Here is a 6,323-nt window from a genome sequence, read left to right on the forward strand (position 1 = left end):
TTTATTATTTTAATTATCTACATGTGTAGGATGGTGGTAGTAGCACAAAATCAAAGAATCATTATTTCCCCGACCTGAAAGAAGTTAGGAGTTTAAACTCCACACAATATACTGGGAAGGATTACATGCAAAAAGTAAGAACGGCGACGATGAGGAAACTGCATGAGGAGGCTTGCCGTTGGATAGCTACCGAGCAATTGATAGTTATTCCGCTCGAGGAGGATATTCTAGGGGCTGAGCGTGAAGCACTTATGTCATGGGATATGCTAGCCATTTGGGTTGGCCTACACCAGATTGATGTGGCACACCTATTTGTTTGGATGAAGTAATTTTCTTAATAAATAATTTCATATTCTAATATTCTGACTACTAGATAGTGTTTTAATTAAATACCGGAATTAATATCGTAATAATGTAGGATATTGAAATTGAGAGTGATCCCCGAGAAGAATATTCCATCTGATCAATACGGATTCCTGTGCCCATATGTTTTATCTTTATTTATTCAGGATTTCTCGTTCGAAGAACGGGTAGATTATATTGCTCAGCAATTGGCGACAACCAAGAAGCTGATTTTTGCCGCTTATAATGAAAAAGGGTAATAAACAAATTAATATTACGTTTCCCCCTACAATTGCATTTTCATAACTAATATATGTACTTGTTAATAATGATGATGTCTCTTGATGTAGGACTCATTGGGTGCTAGCAGCCATCATGCCGACAAAGAAGAAAGTTTTTTGGTTGGACTCTTTACATAATCCACCAAGTGAGACTTTTAAGCGCTTGATTAATAAGTAAGTTTATAATACTGATTTATTTATAATAACATTAAGTTTCAATTTTTATTTATAACAAAAAGCTCATTTTTGTCCCTAAAAAAATGAGTGTCTGCCTCTTTTTTTTTTTTTTTTAAAAATGACCTTTGAGAAGAGAAGAGCTAACGTGCAAGATCAACCCACTAAAGATTCTGATGATGGCCCTGATTTTATTACGATAACAGGGGTACGTGGTCAAATACAATACATTAAGTGCAAAAATCTGTGTTTAATACTAATACAATACCTAAAGTTCAAGATTCTGATGTGAGCCTTCTCTCGTCTGTTTGGTTTTATGTAATAATAGGCCCCTCGCCAGTCGGATAGCATACAATGTGGATACTACGTTTGTCGGTTCATGTTGGAGATTATTAGGCGAAGATATATCCTTATTCCAGAAAAGGTTAGTAATTTAATAATGTGTTACGTTTATTACTTTTTTTATGTTGCTATGCAGTATTTGATGTTGTTACAACAATGTCTTGTCTTTAATTTGTTTTTTCCGCAGTATGTAATCAACCCGTCACCAGAGATTCAGCAGTAATCAAGTGTAGATATAGACGAGGTAAGGGACATGTTGGGCAAATACGTCTTAGAAAATAGAAATGCTTGATACTCAGAGTTTAGATCAGCTTATTAGTATATTTATTGTTGAAGTTAGGGAATGCTGATTAGTTCATGTAAATTTAACTCCTGGTAAGTATATATATATATATATATAGAGAGGTAAGATCCGGTGAGAACGTACACTCGGTGCAAACGGTGAGAACAACTCACTAATTAAAATAAATCAATGACCCGCGTTGTACGGATCTCACATAAAACTAATCATTCATCAACCCTGATCCAAACTCCCTGTCATTCATTACTCCCTTAACATCAGCCATCATCCCAAAATACAAATTAGTTACCGACGAAAATCGATCACCGTGATTCCTCAGGCGACATCATGGCGGTGGTTAGTGGTGGGCGTCATCGGGTGAGGCTGACAATGGTAGAAGATTTACGGAATGTAAATTAGGGGACAACGATGGTGGCCGACTATTCGTCGGCGTCGTCTGGGTCCGGGGTAGTAGTCGCCGGAGACGATCTTTTCCATCGAGGGCCACGCAGATCATACACAAGCAAAAATCAACCTCCCTAAACAACTCGCACCATCTTTCTTTTCTGATCCCGCTGGCGAAATTAGCGTAAGTACCTGGTTTTTATTTTAATGTATCCCAAACCAATTTTAATGTACCTGAAAATTAATTTTGTGTATTAATGGTAGATACATTAAATTAGTGGTTAGATACATAAAAAAATAGTGTAGATACATTGTCATAAGGTGGATAATAAAATTGCTAAATTGACATCTACTGTTACAAGGTATATATTCTTCATCTTTCTTTTGTTGCCACGTCTTCTCTTTATTGCTAAATCGTAACTTCCATACTTAAATATGGCCGATATACACATACTTTATGGTTATGTTGGAAATCAAGCGGCTCATCAAAACTATTGACGTATAAAATGACAGGTAATAAGGTTATCTGTAGCCACGCAAGATCTCCCCAAGTCCGTGATATGCAATGTACATGGAGTCAGCCCCAAATTTCTCGAGATAGGCAAGCAGAAGACAGACGAACACGGACAAGGGAAACATGGCTTCAGTCAAGGAAGTTGTGAAGAAGCTGAAAACATTCTATAAGAGTTCATCCTGGACACGCCGATCCTTTATTCCATGAATAAGCTCGACCCCTGACCCTCATCTCTTTATATTAAGGATGCTGTAAATGGTTGTTTTCATAAAATCACTAGGAAAATGTTGGTTAGATTTCTATGTTGACCTTTGCATGTCTCGGCCATCATTTCAGCTACAAAGTGTTTCTCAATCCAAGCACAACGGACGTAGTCTGCACTACAATAGCAGAAGCATTAGCCATGGGAAAGATTGTTGTGTGAGCGAATCATCCATCCAACGAATTCTTCAAACAGTTCCCTAATTGTCGAACATATGACACTAACGATGGCTTTGTTGCCTTAACACGCAAAGCACTCAGTGAAGAGCCCGCTCCCTTTAGTGACTCACAAATGCACGAGTTATCCTGGGAGCAACTGAACGGTTTTTGAAAGCTTCTGAGTTGGATCAAGGCACGATTTTAAAGAAACCATCTAAACTACCCTCTACAAAGTTGGCCTCTTTATCATCGTCTCCTAGTTTGAGAAAGAAATGGGAAGATGCATCTGCTTACATACATACTGTAGTCGTAGGTAATGAATTGAGCCATAGAGCATTTGGTGCCATCCCGGATACTCTGTATCCCGACGAAGAGCTATGTAGAGAGTTAAGACTGCCTTCTCATCCTTCGACAAAGTGCTGCACAAAATGATCTTTGAAGAAAGATACCCTGAAATTTTGATTTAATCTAATTGTTTTTTTATGGTTACTTGTGTTTGTGACGATGTAACCCGTGTGAAGCCATCTTTGTTATCTTCATACTGTCTTTTTGGCTTTAATTTGGATTTTGGCAGTCTATAACTTAACAAGTTACCATGTAGCAAGAATTGAGCATCCTATTAATGGCTTTCCTTCCAACATTGATGATACAGAGTAGTTTTTATTGATGTCGTATGTGTTGAGTAACAAATTATTATTCACCAGCAACCGTGGATCTTGAGGAATAAATATTGGCAGGCTCGAATTTTGACCCTTGAACAGAGGTATGATATATTCACAACTCAACCAATAAGCCAATACGGGTCAAGGGTGAGACTCATCCATCTACAAGTTATGATCCCCCATGTTACATCCGCTACTGAATTAACTCAACATATAGAGGGCTATGTTATGTCGATTAATGAGGGGACGTATGACTTGGGACCACTTTTAACAATCCAGTACGCTAAAATCAAAGAAATTAGCCGATGTATGCATAAACCTCAAAAATACTTATTCATGAGAAGTACAATGACTAAAGTGGGTATATGAGTGACACAAATGTGTTATTGGTGGAATGATTAACAACAAACACTACCCCAAATCTAATCCAACTCATCCCCATCTACAATCACCATCAGAACTGGCGACCACCACGAACAGCCACCACCACCACTACCTGACGACACCCACCACGACCAGCTACCACCACCAGACGATGCTGAAGAACACACCAGTGACACCACATGCCGCTGCAATTAACCAGTAGAATTTATCGCCAAGTGCTGCTGCAATTAACCATACTATGTTAATTTGTTCCCACATCAAATTAATGCCTGCAAATACACGAAAAACAAGAAACATTAAATTATGTTTGTTAATGAATGCTTTCACAAATGTTGCTGTTAGCATAATTGCGTACAACCATACAAGATGCTCAAAGTCATCTTATAAAGGCTTAATTTTTTAATCAATTGCACTACAGCTCAATAAGTACTTGAATACCTGCAATATTATGATTCATCAAAATATTATGATTCATCAAAACAATAGGACATTAAATTTCGATTCAATATCATCAAAACAATAGGGCATTAAATTAAGATTCAATATCATGAGGAATGAATCCTAAATGCCAGCGAATCACTGAAAAACATCCCCAACGCAATTTGTGGTAAACAAAATTAATGTATCTGATTTCCATATTGATGTATCTCAAACCAATTTTGATGTACCTAATAACTAATTGTGTGTATCTATGTTACATATACATTAAATTAGTGACTAGATACATCAAACATTAGTGTAGATTAATTATCGTCGATCTTCGTGAAAGTCGCACACGGTGGTCAGTGACGTCGTCGGCAACGTCGCCGAAGGAATCTCGGTGGTCTAACCTCCGTCGGTACGATGGCCGGAGTAGAGATGGAGAAGAGAAAGAGAATGAGGGCAGGAGTTGTGTCGCAAAGGAAACGTTCGACTGGTGTTGATGGAGGTCGCCGGCGTCTGGTAATGCTGGTTGTCGCCGGCGTCTGGTAATGGTTGTGGCTAATCGGAATGTGTGCTAGTGGTGGATGGCGTTAAGGAAGATTGAGTTGGGATAAGATAAATGTTTTATACACAAATGAATAATGAATGATACGTGGGTTAGGTGCACTTGTCTTAGGCGTTGGATTGTTTTTAAATCCAATGGTTGTAGTTCGTTCTCACCGTTCTCACCGAGTGTTCGTTCTCACCGGATCCTAAATCTATATATATATATATATATATATATATATATATATATATATATATATATATATATATATATATATATGAAGTTTCTTGTTGTGGTTGAATTGAATCTATTGAGTTCGATGAACCCAAATGATTTATCTTTGGTCTTTGGTATATGGTCTTCTTTGCTGATATATGCAGGTTTTTAAATGGCATGAAACAAATTTAATTTTTAAAAACATTAGGAGTTAGTAATAAAAACGGTTACTAAAAAAAACCGTTGTGAAGACCTTTCACAACGGTTACTAAAAACAAAACCGTTGTGAATACCTTTCATAAATACCGCGCATAATATTCAACAACAGGTTTTAAACGAAGAACCGTTGTTAAAAGTCTTCACAATTTTGGAGGGAAAGTTACAACAACGGGTTTTAAACTAAGAACCGTCTACAAATTTTAACAACGGGAATGTATCATATACCCGTTGTTAAAAGTCTTCACAATTTTGGAGGGAAAGTTACAACAACGGTTATTAAACTAAGAACCGTTGTTATATTATTCCCACCAAATTTTTGAAACACTTTCCACAACGGCTTACACGCTAAAACAACGGCTTTTAAAAGTGGTGAATACTTTCTACAACGGTTTAAGTAAATAACCTAACCGTTGTAAATACCTTTTACAACGGCCGCTTTAACAATGTCCGCTTTTTGTTTTTACAACGGTTTTTACCCGTTGTTATTGACTGTATCTATAGTAGTGCTTGTCCATGTGTACCTCTTTCTTGATGTCTTGAAGAAGGAGGGGCCAAAATGCCATGGTAGCATGACCCTTATTCATGTGATTGAGCAAATGGAGCATGGTAGAGATCCATCATGGTTGGTGCTTGGAGAGATCATCCAAGCTTTGGACAAAGAAGGCTCTTGTGGAGAAGCTCCCTCTTTCGGATCCCCAAGGATCCTCCAAGTGTGGCTATTGGAGAGGCTAAGGTATGTAGAGCCTCCGGTTAATCCTTCTTCTTATTCCTTCCGTCACCTTACCATGAGGAAGACGTTGTACCCGGATATATTTGCTTCCACCGAGGCCTATTGGGCCACAAGATTGGAGGAGGAGGGTGGTCCTCATATACGTTGGGTGGTGCCGTGGTGGCACTTGAGGTCCTTCACGAGGTTGCCCGCTTCGGGTGCTAGTCCACGTTCTTTGATGGTGGTGGGTTTTAAGGTTGCTTCCTTCATATATCCCGAAAGGCTCATGAGGCAAATGGGGCGTCAACAAAAGGTGCCGGCTCAAGATACTCTTGTCCAAGAGAATGTCTTCCGGAACTCCGAGCTTGTGGAGGTCTTTGAAAGATGGTGGGCCACTCGGCCGCT

The 6,323-nt window shown here is 38.6% G+C and overlaps 1 pseudogene; it reads left to right on the forward strand.

Annotated features, from left to right (window-relative positions):
• The first annotated feature begins 2,528 nt into the window (after window positions 1–2,528).
• Window positions 2,529–3,333, forward strand: LOC141634481 (digalactosyldiacylglycerol synthase 2, chloroplastic-like; annotated as a pseudogene).
• Window positions 3,334–6,323: the final 2,990 nt, after the last annotated feature.

The sequence above is a fragment of the Silene latifolia genome, chromosome Y (assembly GCF_048544455.1).
Source record: "Silene latifolia isolate original U9 population chromosome Y, ASM4854445v1, whole genome shotgun sequence".
Classification (NCBI taxonomy): domain Eukaryota; kingdom Viridiplantae; phylum Streptophyta; class Magnoliopsida; order Caryophyllales; family Caryophyllaceae; genus Silene; species Silene latifolia.